The sequence below is a fragment of the Oryzias latipes genome, chromosome 20, assembly GCF_053564925.1.
Source record: "Oryzias latipes strain Hd-rR chromosome 20, Olatipes_Hd-rR_3.1".
NCBI classification, from domain to species: Eukaryota; Metazoa; Chordata; class Actinopteri; order Beloniformes; family Adrianichthyidae; genus Oryzias; species Oryzias latipes.
This window is the reverse complement of record NC_136256.1, coordinates 29,858,660-29,874,152: the sequence shown is the minus strand read 5'-3', so window position 1 is coordinate 29,874,152 and position 15,493 is coordinate 29,858,660. Positions and strand designations below refer to the sequence as shown.

The 15,493-nt window shown below is 45.5% G+C and overlaps 1 long non-coding RNA gene across 1 annotated transcript; it reads left to right on the top strand.

Annotated features, from left to right (window-relative positions):
• The first annotated feature begins 12,366 nt into the window (after positions 1–12,366).
• Positions 12,367–14,498, top strand: LOC105356717 (uncharacterized). The gene is made up of 3 exons (XR_013652089.1): positions 12,367–12,956; positions 13,102–13,168; positions 14,109–14,498. It is a non-coding gene; the product is annotated as an uncharacterized LOC105356717 (long non-coding RNA).
• The last annotated feature ends 995 nt before the right edge of the window (positions 14,499–15,493 follow it).

The following is a 15,493-nucleotide window of genomic DNA, read 5'->3' as shown; positions in this document are numbered from 1 at the left end:
ACGTGCGTCTTGCAGAAGACTGCCATGCCTTCAGACTGACTCTAGCTGTGGTAACCTGCTGTTTCTCATTCAAACTGCTTGCAGCCTGGGGTCAGGACCTCATGCTGCTGCAGTTTAGCGCAGACAGAAACCCTGAAATGTCAGAATTTAACACACTGCTGAGTCCAAATGAGACGGCAGCCTCCTGTGTCATTACTGGATACGGCAGTCTGATGTTGGAGCTGCTCTTAAAGCTGCAAAAAGGCTCTTTCCCTGTTAATTAGACTAATTGTGACTTTAACCTTTTACTGCGCCGGGCGCCGTATGGACGGATGCACGGTGCAGGCCCAAACGGAGGAGGGAATCTGTAAATGTATCTATGGTTTACAGGAAATGACCTCTTTGATATGTGTTTGTTCCCAAACTTGTATTTGAGACGCTTTCTTCACCTCAGTTATCATCATCATGAGGACTGATGGATTTCCTGTCCCCTCAAGTCCTGCTTATTAATTACATCACAGAAATGCTAAGTTAATTCTTCTTAATGATCATAATCAATTAATTAATGGCTACATGCAAAGAGAGAGGTAGCCAGACTGTGCAGTAATGAGTGTGGGATTATTCAGCCAGAGCCTGCAGCAGCCAAAAACACTTCCTCCTCCTGGGAGCTGCATCAACAGTCCAGTCTGTCTGAGCGGCATCTCTGCTGGCGTCTGCATGAGCAATGCTGAGGGTGTGTGGGCGCCGCCGCTGTGCGGAACGCCGCTACAAGAGCTTTGACCAAGTAACCTGATAAAGTGCAGCTCTGGATTTGACTAATTCAATTTGAAGGACATTCCGGAGGGCTGCACGGTGGTGCAGTGGTCAGCCCTCTCGCCTCAAACCCTGGTTCGAATCCGGGCTGGGACCTTTCTGTGTGGAGTTAGCATGTTCTCCCTGTGCATGCATGGGTTTTCGCCAGCTTCCTCCCACCGTCCAAAAACATGCTTCATTGGTTACCTTAAAGTGCCTCTAGGTGTGCATGTGTTGTTTGGCACTGTGATGGACTGGTGACCTGTCCAGGGTGTACCCCCCCTGGATGGATGGGTGGATGGATGGATGGATGGATGGATGGGTCTGGAACAGTTCCCAAAATGTTTCCTGTTTCTGTAACAACAGGAACATCTGACCATAAAAGACTGAAGTAAAATATTATCTGCAGAGCTGCTTGCCACCAATAACGTCCAAGAATCGATTTGATTCAGGATTATTTTAGTTTGATCGACTGAATTCGATTCAACTCAATTTAGAATTTACATGGTTTGTACATTTAGACATTTTTGTGTAGAAACACTTTAATGTAGACACATGTTTAGAAGATATGTATATTAATCTGCCGTTTGAGCTGGGCAGTCTTTCACATGAGGGAATACCCCCCTGTGGGGCAGTTGGGACTAAGCCTTTCTGGTGGGGAAAACCACAACAATGACTACTGGCTGGTAAAGTAGAAAATGTGTTTATGTGGCGTTTTCTGAATCAAATTGGAACATTTAGCGTGTTTCCACATAAAGTGATGTCATTTATTTGCTAACGTCTGCAGCAGGAGATCAGGGTTTCCATGGAATCTGGATCACCTCGGCGACTGACGAGCTGGATCAGACTTTAGTTTGATAGTTTATCTGACAGGTTAGTTTATTTGATGCAAACCATCCCATTTAATTATCCACAACCAAAACTGAAGTAAATGAGTTTGCTGTCAAACGGCAGCCGTGCAGCATCAATCATGTACCGGTCCTTCTGATGTTTCACGCCGCCGTCGCTGAGATTAGCTGAAATGTCAGCAGGAAGGCGTTGGACAGAGCCCCCGCTGAGAGGGTCTGCATGTCCTCTGCAGACGGCGGGTTTCCTGTGGCTGTGTGGGTGGGTGGGCATGTGATGTGGATCAGGAGTGACTGCACAGAAGTCTTCTTTTTAAAAGCTTGCCCTTACAAGACTGGGAATGCCTTAAACTCTCCTCCAAGATCAATAATCCGCTTAACCAAGTATTTCGCAGCATGCTGTGGGGGTGGGGGGGGGGGGACCTCACCACAAACTCTGTCACAGCGGCCGCACGGTCCTGTTTCAAAATCCTTCATTCTCCTCTCAACTGGAGGGGCCGATCCACAGCAGAGAGACCGGCTTTCATGCAGGACTTTTCTGGTGTTTGTTAGCATGACGCATTCCTCTCCACACAGACGGATTTCACAGTCTGCAGAAATCCAGTAGATTCATTTCATAAAGGCTGTGTGACATGAAGAAACAGGCTGAACTCCTGCTGAAAAGGCTCAGCTCCACCAAACGGAAAAACAGAGTCTTAAGTCAATAAAGTTGAAAAAAGTTAGAGAGAAAACAGATCTTCATCTCAGCCTCCAAAGGCCCCAGTTACCAACAACAGAGATCACGTCAACAGAAAAGGCAGAAAAAGCCGTTTTATGTGGCTTTGTAATCAAAAGCACAGCAGTGGGAGGGTGATGATATGGGCAGTGTCAATGGTTTGTGTGGTTTGCAGGAGCGGCTCCATAATGAGATGTTAGAGCCAAACAGACGACACACTGTTGGTATTTAATGCACAATAAATATATTTGATGGGAGCTTCTGCCAGGGGGGCTGAGAGTTTAAACGATAAAGAGACCACAGAAAGAAAAATGGAGTAACTTTTAGTTTGAACGCCATAAAAAAATAGTTTAAACTTTGGCTTGTTAGTTTTAAACACTGGGTTTAAAGTAAGACCTTTTACAACATTTTAAAGTCTTTTTTTTTTATTTCTGTGTGACTGAACAGCTGTAATTTAACATGATAGAAGTAATGAAGTCCTGCAGATTCAGGGGAAAATGGAGGAAACCTAAATGCTAACGGTCAGTCTGAACTTCCCTCTGGACTGTTGACGGTCCGGTTTCCAGCTCAGAGGGAAGCCCTGGGATCTTCTGATGATCTGATCTAATGGATGAGAGCTTCATGCAGCACCTGTCAGCTTCCCCCACCGGCTGATGACCCCATTTAGCTCCTTGGAAGAGCGTCGTCTGGAGCCCCCAAACCCAACACTTCATGTATTTGTTCTTCCAGACATAACAGACGAGTGTGGGAGGAAGACTCTAATGAGACCCTCAGTCTTCCTCCGTCTACCTGCAGGTCCTTCAAACTGATCCCTGACATGCTGGTTTTTGGAGACTGATCCTCCTCAGACGCAGAAGAAGCTGAAAAACAAACCTTGATTACTCTACAGATTCATGGATGGAATGTTTTAAACCAAAGCCGTCGAACAGATAGAGATGGAAAGATCTGAGAACAAAGTGGTTTCTTGTCTAATCCATAAATGATCAGGTTAGCCAATTACAGGATGATTGACGGGAAACCTCTGGACCCTGCAGGACTCGTGGAGCCCCACGAACAGCTAACACGCCCCGGTTCCTCCCCGTTGGAGCTGGTGGGGGTCCCAGCAGGGGCCTCCCCACAGGCTGGCTTCGGAGGCCCGAGTGACTTTGAAAGAGTGCTTAACAAAGCTTCTGCCTTTACATGCAGGGGAGCGTGCCGTCGGTTGTGCAACGAAAGCTCAATTTATAATCTATCTGACAACTTCCCTGCAGCCGTCGCAGAAAGCATCACTCACAGTGGCTGCGCTTTGCATATTGCGAGTCAAAAGCGTTTAATGGTAAGATGTAACTTCCTTCTCCTGCCATTGATCATGTGGCGCCCGCGACTCCCATGAGCCGTGCGCATTAAGCCCAGTGACAAGCGGAAAACATTACAAATGAGCTTCAGCAAATTTGCAAGGCAATGTCACCACTTTGATGTATCGATGATTGAACGGCGGCGTTTCTCTTTCTTTCCGTCGGTCCGTTTCACTCTCCGATTCGCTGCCGCTGTCCCCATCTATCTCCTCCTCCCCTCCTCTATGGCGCTTGGATTAGAGGAGGTGATGCCTGGGAAAAGTCGCCGTGATGAACGCGTGGCTGTTCTGATGAGGCTGGGGGTGAGCGTGTCATAAATCATGCCCTGAGAGGGAGACAGTGGGGGGGAAATTGTCCTATGATAAATATTGAGAGGTGGAATGAGCGATAGTTTTGTCACAACACGCCGGCGCCCACATCCGCATGAAATGTGGCTTTGTGATTGAGCCGGGGCCGGGCTCGGCAGACGCAATTCAAGCAGCGACCATGCAGAGGAGGATTCCTCAAATGAAAGCCAGACAAATCATTATCCGGGAGGCAAACCTTCCACTCTTTTCAATGCTCTGCAGACTTGGGAGATTGACAGCGAGCAAGCAAACAAAGCTAATGATTTTCCTCCGACTTTACATGTCTTTCCCCGAGGCTGCAGTCCGCTGAGCTGTGCTCATACATCTTTCACTAAAGTACAGCTCTGTGTCTGCAGACCCCCCCTCGTCTTTTGAATAAAGAAGGAAAAAGACTTAAAATGTTTTCTTTTCCTGCCTGTAATTGGAGCCAGCATGTTTTTCCTCTGCCGATTCTGGAAACTTCTTCAGACTTTGTGCCGTCTCCTCTGCTGGAAACTTGAGTTTTCCTCAAAAACACCAAACAGTTTCTGTGAGTGAAGAGACACAAACATGTTTCCAGGATTTGACCACAAACGCTGGTAAAAACAAGTGTTTTCAACGCTTTCAACCCGCCCGCCGTCCCTCCACATCATGTTAAAGTGCTTTTCCATCCAGACAGATTAAATGATGAGAGCTTTTCTCTGAATCCCATCATTTAATGAAACCAGTCTGTGGATAATTGGAGGTTTTCCTGAGGTCGCTGTGGAGACGATGTTTAGCACAAAAACATTATTATTCATTTGGAGCTCACTGCCACAAAAAGCTGTAAATGTGTTGTTGTTTGTCTCTGTTGGGAGACACGTGTGAGTAAACAGGAAGTGACAACATGAAGCCTGCACGGCTGCTGCAGGTTTCTGGCTTGTCCGGCCCGTGGAGGGTCATGGAGAAGAGCGGCTGAATCTTCAGGGGAGCTCAGAGCGACTGACTGAAGACTGAACGATGACTGCGTTCAGCGCCTCAATGTCTGTCTGAGAGAGCTGGTTTACAGCTGAACGGCGTCCTTCCATAGGGTCGGTTTATAGCCGGAACACTGGTGAAGTTTAGTTAAACCCTTACATCAATATTCAGTACATTACTGTATGGATTTTGCTTAAATAGCATAAAGATTTTTTGTTTTGGACCCCTGTCTCAGTCACATAAAGCGTCCGTCCAGCTGGACCGTCTGGACTGAATGTTTGGAGTTTTTCAGGAGAATAACTTGATAGATGGGGTTCCTGTCTGCTGAGGACTTTGCCTTCCTCTGGTGGCGTTCTGAAGCTCCGCCTGTAATGGATCTGAACAGCCTGATCACCGCACAGATATATGTGATCCACTGGCTCAGTTATGGCTTTACAGATGGTTAATTTCTAGATCGTAAACCTTTATGAGTTCAAATGTTAAGAGGCTGCCTTCCCCGTTAGTCTGCAGACTCAAAGTGGCATATTTATGAAAAGTTGTGTTTCAGTCACACGACCGTGTGCAGCTCGTTAGGTCGGGGCGAGGAGCTCATAAATGTCTGCAGCTCCTGAGTGGACGCTCACGTGCACAACAGACAGTCATGAGGAGCAGAATCAATGAGGCCCTGATAAAGAGCAGCATGTTTACCAGGAACACCGAAAAAGAAAAGCCATGAATGCTGAGAGAAGCCCTCGTGTTGTTTTACTCACCGCTGCAGCAATCACAGCGTAAGAAATGCAAAGTTTGACCTGACAAAGGAGTCTTATTACCCTCCTGTAATTGGAAAGCCAGGCAAGGCGGGGGCGCCACATCATGATTCCATTTACAATATTTACAACTCAATAAACATTTGGTTTCATCCCCTGTCCTTCATGCCTGTGAATTCCAGATAACACAGAGGTTAAAGAGAACACTACACATAAATTGGCTCAAAGCGGAGCATATGGAAGTGAGCGCTCAATGATTCCTTTGAGGCAGCGGCGGCGGCTTTGCTGTTGCTGCTGAATGACATTGGATGTGAGGCTTGAATTAGCATTGAAACCACGAGTGTGAAGCGGTCGGGCTGTCTGCAGTTCTGCAGGAGCTCCTGCTCGTTTGTTAGGAAACAGTGGAGTTGCTGACTTGAACACAAACTGCCGACTCGACGCATTTCACCCGTCAAGAATCAGTGACTATTACTGCTGCAGCTGCAGCTTGTTGCAGGCCGGACAGACGGATCACAGAGAACCTTCCGGCTTTTAGGCTTCTGCAACAGGAAACTCAAAGCCGGCATCAAATCAGCATAAAAGGCTGCAGCTTCCCGGTTTTCATGAGAACACAGATCAAAACTGCAGCAGACATTATTCCTGGAGTTCCTCCCTCTGGCTCCTCTTTACTCCTCACACATTAGAGAAGTCTCTAAAAGCAAAGGCAGGAATAACTGAAATATCAAAACATGCTGTCTTTGGAAACAATCTAAGTTTAAAATAAGAAATTCAAAGAAAGAGAGCATGTATCGTCATTCTTCCAAAACTGGACGATGCAGAAGGTCTTTGTCTCCAGATTCAGGAGAAACGATAGGAGGACAAAAGCAAATGAGAACCAAGTTTATCCCAGAAATGAAATGAATAATGACGGAGGAAAGCAGACTTCTACTCACAGAGAGACGGGCAGATGCCTTCAGGGGAGGAAACCTGGTGGTTTGCTGCAGAGTTGGCTTTAAATGTTTCAGAGCTTTGCAGTTCAAGAAGCACACAGTGATGCAGATGGACAGAAGGCTCCTCTGTTCTATAAAAGGTTTTTGGGTCCCTGCAGGAAAAAAGAACGTTTCTCCACATCCCAGCTGAGGACGGGGGGGGGGGGGGGACTTTGAGAGGTTTCTGCAAAAGTCTGAAAAATCCCTTCTGATAGATTTGAACACAGAATGAAAGAAAACATTTGATTCTGTTTGTGTATTTGACTTTTCCTTTTAGCAGATCAGCTTTCTAAAGGTAATAAACCATCATTCCATATTTCAGAGTATCTTCACAACATTTTATTTGTTAGCAAACGATCTTAAAAAGGTGAAATTCTTTAGCAGCTCAGCAGAACTTTGAGTCTTGGTTTAGAATTTGGATAAAAAACTTTAAACTTCTTTAAAAAATAAGAAGATCAAAACATAAAAAAGAGAAAAAGAAAAGACGACGTATATCCAGGATTTCCACTCCCACCTCAGTGGGCGGGGCTTCTCCAGAGAGGATGTTTGCATCATTTTTTAAGTGATGTGGATCTGAAACATCATCAAGGCTGAAGCACGTTTTACACTGAAACTCTCAGACTATTCAGTATGAAGCAAAGACACAAAAACACACCTAATGTGTTGGCGGCTGTTGTGTTCCTCTTTGTGTTGCACTGAAACAAGCTCAGCTGGGATTTGGAGGTGAAGTGGATTCAAACAGTCGGTCTCAAAGATGACAGACAGAGCGGCGTCCGTTCAGGTTCCTGCAGAATGTGGTGGAGATGAAGGCGAACACAGACGTTTGACGCCGCATCTGTAGGAGTCTTGGGTTCAGAGGGTGAGGGGTGTCTCCTAACAGACACAAACCTTTTTTTTGGTTTTATTTGGTGACATTAAAGGACTGCTGTTCAGCAGTGCCCCCCTCCCTCGTCCTGCCTGGTCAACGTCTCCATCAGAAGCAGACTTGGCAGAGCGTCTCTGGAGAGCAGAAGGGGGCTGACCGTGCATGAAGGTATTTTTCACTGCGAGCAGCCAAAGTTTTACCTCCGTGCTGCAGAGCTTCACTGCAACACGGCTGCAAACGTCATGAGATGCAATTAAGGCCCTGAGGAAAAAGTCGGCACGTCGGTTTGTGCTCCTGTCAGTGCAGCGTCTGAACACGCTCAGTGTATTATTGAATCTGAATGACTGTCTACTGGACGTATTCTTCTGCTGATGGCTGCGTTTGCTCTTCTTGATGCCCTCAAACAGGCCTTTTTCTTTGACCTCATTTTCCCTTCATGACAACATGAAGCAGAGCTGCAGGCCTCAGCAGATCACAGTTATCATTGTTCCTTCCTGTGACCCTTGTGCTATCCTAGGCACTTTAACATTGGGAGTGGGGTCATCTAGACCCACTAGACAGTGCTCTGAACCTTTTTCCTTCAATGATTTGTGATCTTCACTGGTGTCCATGGATTACATGAAATCTTTCCACCTTTATCCACCTTTGTCATGGTAGGAATAACACGTCAATGGAAGGGCGGGGGGTCATAGGATAGCACAAGAGTTAAGAAAGACTCAAATCATGTTGATTATTTAGCCAAAGGCAGTCCAATGCTGGTGGACAAAAATGATCCGATCCGTTTGTTTTCCATAAATTTGTTTGTTACATTTGGAGTCTAAACGGTTTTTCCAATTAACCCCTCAAGCCCTGAGCTCCTGTTTGACCGTCGGCTTTATTTCAGCGCCTCAGTGAAGCAGAATTAACTGCTGTGGTATTATGACCTACATGTGACCTCCACACACGTGACCCGGCTCTGAACAGGTCAGATCTTTACATCCCAGATTCTGAAGCTGTTTCAGCATCAGCAGCAGACATGAAACATTTCTGCAACACTTTGTTTCACCTTCTTCTCCTCATGATGCTGGGGCTCTTTGGACTTTTCTGTAGTTTCTTAAACCTGAAGTAGATAATGAGGCTTTTGCTTCATTCTGCTGTGGTTTAGGGTCTTTCCCTCCATCCTAAAGTCCAACGATCCGGTTTCAGGTCTTCATCCAGTCTCTGAGGAGCAGAGACGGTGAAGCTGGTGGAGTCCATCCTCTGGTTTGCCTACATGTTTTCCAACCAACCTGCCATTGAAGGTCCTGAGTGTTGAAACACACCTGATCCAGGTAATCAGCAGCTGGATAGGCAGGTTTTCTGGAAAACCAGCAGGAGGCCATTGAGACCTGGAGTTAAGAGGATCTGGTTGAGTAACACTGGTGTCACATGACCAACAACGTTCATTTTGAACATCATCAATGTCTCGCTTTGCGCCTCATTGCAGACGAGGCTGTTGATTGGTTCATGGAGTTCCAATGCATTCTGGGGCGATGACAGCTTTACAAATGTGACAGATTGGAGTGGTTTGCTGCCATAACAGCTGTCATTATGCATCAAAGCCGAGGTATGAGGAGATTTGGAGAGGGATTTTCAAAATAAAACATTTATGAAGTAAAAAAACCAATGAAGACAAATGACGTGTCAGCTTCTGTGAATAATCACCCAAACCCTAAACCAGTCTTTAGCAACACTTCACTCACAGAAACACATCAATTCAAACACGATGATGGTTTAAAAAGTAGGAAGGATTTTTAATCCCATTTGGGTCGTTTAGTACAGTTTTTTATTAGCGAACAGAGCCTTTAAATGAACCTTTAACTCGCATATTCTTTAGGTTCATCTGGGATGTGTTTATAGACGATGATGAAGCCATTCTTTGGTTTGAATAAAGAAAACACCTGAATGACCTCAGACTCTTCTGAGCGCTCAGTGTTGTCAGTGGATTAGATACAGAGCTTCAAACGCTTTTGGAGGCTGCCGGATGGTTTTAGTGGCCCCCCCATCATTGAAGTCTTGATGCTTTTAACTATTTTTGTTAAAAAAGCCTTCATGCTTCGTGAAGCTTCACTAACATCACTTTAAATAGAATTGACATCAGAATAACAAAGCAGGGAAGGCAGGAACACAAAACAGCACAGTTAACAACAGTCACACTAATCCGTACACCATCACAGTCTGAAAGCAGCACTGAAGGCTTGACTTGCAGCAGAACTCCTTTCTAGAGGACTGAAGCTCCAAGCAGGGATTTAAAGACCGCCTCCCTCAGCTCTGGTCCAATCAGCTGTCTCACCTGTCCAGCTCCACACCTGAAAACAATCAACACAGACAGACCCACCAAGATCCACAAATCCAGTGTGCAGATGTCAAGATCTGCTACGGAAATGTTATTACTGAGACCTATTTTAGACACAAAGTCTAAAAAAGTTCATCTTTACTGTCCTGCACGATCTATTTAACTTACCAGAATACAGTTCACAAACCACAGAGGCTAAACAGGTGCATGCTAGCACACAGAGGCTCACCTGTGTCCGTGCAGAAAACCACTGCAGGTAAACGAGCAGAACGAGCAGCGCTCTGTGACTACTGCCTCGAGCTGCAAGTACAGTTCTGACTGTAGAAACCAAAGTCCTGAAGGACTCAGACTGCAAACAAAATAACAAGCTGACAGGTCTGCCTGATCTTAGAAACTAGCCGTCTGTTTCTGCAGCTTCAGTTTAGAGAATTCACTGAAGCACTGAGTGTAAGAAGAGGGCTGAGCTGCTCTGTTTAAAAAATACAAACATCTGTTGCCAAAGTCCTGCCAGATATGCTGACACACACGTGCACGTGCGCATGCACACACACACGCACACACACACACACATGTGCAAGTGCGCATGCACACGCGCACACGCACACACACACAGTGTTTCCAGCCCTGGCTCAGTGGGGATGTCCCACGGAGGGCGTGGAGGGGTGCAAACAGACCTGCTGCGTGGATCTGAAGTGTATTAGCCTTGATGAGGATGTAGCGGTGTGTAGAAATGAAGGGCTTCTGCTGTGGAGGTGGAGCACCACATTAGCATCTGCTGGGCCATACGATGGGAGATCAATCTGAAGCAGGCGTGATGCATCTTCATTAAAGTCACCACTTACCACCCTGCAGAAAAACTGCCAACCTGTCTGAACAGCCAGATGTTTGGTGGAAGCTTTTGTTTGTGGAGGGTGACATTATTTTAAGGTGGAATGACTCCATTTGAGTGAGGGGCTCCTGTCACTTCAGTGTGGCGCCAACATGGAGAAGAACTCAGGCTGGAATGTGACCAGTTTTGACGTGTCTTTGTCTTCGTTGGATTGTCAAAATAAATGGTTTTACTGCAGCTTAACTTTATTTTCAATGGTTTTTTCAATCAAAAAGGGTTTGGTTGAACTTCTGTGGTGCAGATGTTCTGTAGGTTCCATTGACTTTATGTGACGTCATCCTTAAATAGTAAATGTTACAAACATTTCTACCGTAATAATAAAACCAAAGTACAATGAAGTTTAGGAGTAAACTAATGATTTACTGAACAAACCACCACCTTTTCCCTTCAGATCACCTCCACCACACAGTCATTACCAGACAGCTTTGATTCTTTACAGAAAGTCTGAAACTCGGTTCATGAAGATTATGAACAGAACCAGCGATGGAGGTCGATCCTGCTGAGTCCAACATGCACCGGGAACAGGTCTGACTTACTGCCTAAGCTCCTGCTCCAGTCATACAGACACCAGATAGCCCTCAGTAAGGATACCTGGACCCCGTACTCCCAGAGCGCCCTCCCCAGGACACCGCGGGGGACGCAGTTGAACTCCTCCACAAAACACATATGGACTGGATGAGCAACTCCCAGGAACCCTAAAGAGGGTGTAGAGCTGGTCCTCTGGTCCACGACCAGGACGGAAACCACACCGTTGTTCATGGATCTGAGGTTTGACTATCGGATTCTCCTCTCCAGAACCCTGGCATAGACTTTCCCAGCGAGGCTGAAGAGTGGGATTCCCCGGTAGTTGGAACACACCCTCCAGTTCCCCTTTTTGAATAGAGGAACCACCACCCCTGTCTGCCAGTCCAGTGGTACAGTCCCTGACTGCCACGCCATGCCTATAGAAAATGGACAGATGGAGGCGTGAACAGAGAATCGTTCTTTTTGTCGATCAGTTTCAGGTCTGCCTGAATGAAACCTGAGGAGAAGCAGATATGATCAAGAATTCTGATGGGAATGGTTCAAATCCCAGGAGTGAACTATTGCCTATCCCTTTTTATCCTTTCTGATTGTAAATATGTGTCCTGACCAGACAACCTTTCATCCAGGATCCCACCACCTGCTGGTTTCACCGGTGAGCTGTTTATTTTGGGATGGCAAGCCGGTGTGTGGAGGTGAACATCAATGAGTTATGTCGCTAGAGGAGACACGCCCGCTTGGTGAAGCCTGGCCAACGGTGACGGAGCGCGACGCCATCTTGATGAGGTCATCAGCCCACACATGACAATGCTTTCTGTAGCCTCTATACAATATGATACAAGACATTATACATCATACAATATTTTTTTCCTAGTCAACAATAGATTAACCCTAAAAAAACCAGAAAACAATAGATGTACCGTACTGATTCATGTAAGTAATCAATTTAGTGTATTTCCGCCTAATATTCAGTTTTCTACTTTAAGAGTTGTGCAGTTTGGCAACATGACATTGTGTTAAACAATAACTTCTAACAAGTAATTCCATCAAATCAAAGTAATGGTTGTCAATGCCATATTGGCTGTCAGTCATATGAACCTGTACATTTAAAGTGTGGAGAGCACTAAACTCCGACTTGACCACGTTGATGATCACCTGCACAGGGCACATGCGCCTTGCTGAATGGGTATTCTGGGACCGCCGGATGGCTTCCTCTGCCCCTACCATGATATCTACAACACCTTGAGATGCTATAACAAGTCCCCCGTTGTCTTTCCGCTTCAGCAGGTGATACAAAAAATTATAGCACTTACCTGTGAAATGTTACGCCTCCTTCCTTCGTAGACTCATTCGGCAGTTGGCAGTTGAAACCCGCACAATGACCCGGCATTTTGCAAAAACTTTGTTCACATGCATGCACTGCAGCAGTGACTAGACCTCACCAAGATGGCGGTGCTCTCATCCCACAAGGAATCATGTCATGTCGCCTCTAGCGATAGAACTCATTGGTTAAAACCCTCTCTGGTGAGACCAGCAGAGGGGGCTGGACTGATCAGAGGATTTTCTTCAGAAGGACGCTCTTCCACGGATCACTCTGCTTCTCCCCATCAACATGTCATCTGTGCTTCAGAACAGCTGATGCAGGGGCTTCTGGGTAGGAAGGCCACCGGGTTTTGTTACCAACAGTATCTGGACAAATGTCAGGTCTGTGTTCGGCCTTCGATGTCACTTTGATGTTATAGTGAACTGAAGGTCGGATTTGTTTAGTGGAACTGTTTAAGCTGTGATGCTGCTGCGCAAACTCAGTAAAAAAGCTTTTATTTTGAAATATTTTCTTCAGCTGAAGTAGACACACACCTGATCAAGCCCAGTCGGACATTTTTGGATGGATATGCGAGTAGAGACGCTGTTATCAGGTTTGAATTTTTCCAGATTCTGACTGTTCCAAACTTTTCTTTCTGTGTTCCAGGAAGTTCGTCTGAAACTTCCTCCCGTCTTTGAACTGTAGAGTTTGGTTGTTTACAGTTTTGATTGAGTGAACTTTGCTGCCTCGTGTGCTCGCTAACAGTCAGACTTAGTGAAGGCTTCGCTTTATTAGCAGACCTCCCGCTCCCTAATTGAGCGGAGCGTGTTTTAATCAAGCTGAGATTGATCTGCCTCTTTTGTCAAAGCGTGTAAGAAAAAAGAAAAAGGAAAAACTGGTTATGGGGGTGGGGGTGGTGGGCAGTAGGAGTTCATTTTCCTAGATTGGGGGAATTTGGATTCTCTAGAGAGCCCAGTGTTCTGGATAATTGGGGCTGTGACTGTTATTTCGTGCTCTTTAATTTCCATTTTCCTGCCCTCCAGGTTGGAAGCCTTTTGTTTATAGAGGCTGATGACCCGCGTTTCTAAAGTCTTAAAGTAATCAGTCAACCACGGGGTGTTTTTCTTGACACAGCCCAGTCAATGGGGATGTTTGCAGCTGCAGTGGCTGTTTAAATGTAAAATATTCTCCTTCGTCCTCCCTTTGCTGTTGTTTATTCGTCAAACTTTCCAGCATGAAAATTAGATTTTAGACTTCATTGTTGCTCCAACATCTCATCTCAGGTGGGGATGGGGGGTCAGACAGGTCAACATCATGTCTCACAAATCTATAACCTTTACCACAAATATTAAGCGACGGTATGAGAGATGGAACCAATGTACGCCAAGGTCACAAACCCCCTCAGACTCGTTTAAACACACTTCAAATCCATCAAATTAAATCCGATCACAGGCGCTGCAGTCTTGCTGTTCTCCTGAATGTGGACCTGAGGAAGCGGGAAAAAGGTCGACTGCAGTTCAAGTTTAAAACCTCCAGCTCATCTGTCATTGCAGGGCAGCGATGGGGGGCAATGGTTCGCTGCTGCCCCAACGGACCGTCAGCAGTAATGAGTGATGAGCGCAGGCATCCCGTCTCAGCGCTCCTCTTTACTGGTAGGGTGCTTCCATGCCCCGCCCCCCTCCACCCAACACAGTGAAGATCAAGCCAAACATTTAGGCTCAAACTTACCCAGCTTTCTCTCCATCCGGGGGGCCATGCATCCATCCTGTAGTCACACCATGTATCCCCCCACCCCACAGATCTGTTCTAATGAACTTCCAACATGAAGGAAAGACGGACTGTGGGGGCATTTACAGGAGCAGGAAGTTTACAGACATGAGAGGAGTCCGCTCAAAGCTAACTGAATCAACCATCTCTGTTAAACATTAAAGAAAACCTCACATTATTGTTTTCCTGTTCTTGAGTCTTAACAGCTTCTAACTCAGCTGTGTTCATGTAGATCTGATCTTCTCTTCGCCTACTTGATCCTCCTGGAAGACTAATCCTGTCCATCCAGTGGTTGGACAAAGAGATTTTAGATTTGTCATCAGCAAAAAGCTTTTGAAAGAGTGATTGTTGCCGGTTTAACACCAGGAAATCCCCCAAAATCTGACCTTCTAAAAATCTGATTTCTGCAGCATCATGGTGTCACACAGATGAAACCAGAAGAAGGTCAAACCATCTTTTCGTTGTGATGTCTTCATTCTGTTGATTTGCTGAAATCAACAATGAAAACAGGACCACAGTTTCATCATTTTGACTTCATCTGTGTCTTTGGTTCTTTTTCTACTGAACAAACCAGGTATCAGAACACCTTTGTGTGATGAACCTTAGTCCAGTAGTTATTCCAGTCATTCCAATAGTTCTTCCAGTCATTCCAATAGTTCTTCCAGTCATCCCAATAGTTTTTCCAGTCATCCCAATAGTTTTTCCAGTCATCCCAGTAGTTTTTCCAGTCATTCCAGTAGTTTTTCTAGTCATTCCAATAGTTTTTCTAGTCATTCCAATAGTTTTTCCAGTCATTCCAGTAGTTATTCTAGTCATTCCAATAGTTTTTCCAGTCATTCCAATAGTTATTCTAGTCATTCCAATAGTTTTTCCAGTCATTCCAGTAGTTATTCTAGTCATTCCAATAGTTTTTCTAGTCATTCCAATAGTTTTTCCAGTCATTCCAATAGTTATTCTAGTCATTCCAATAGTTTTTCCAGTCATTCCAATAGTTATTGCATTGAAAAAGTTAAAACATCTGCAAATATCCGCTTCTTTCAGGCGTAGACTGTTTAACGCAGTTATTTCCTGGAAAGGAAAACTAAATGTCAGGACACTGAAGTGATGTTTATCAGAGGTGTATTCATGACCAGGTGTGCGGTTTACTGGGGGTTTGAACTGAACATTTCCA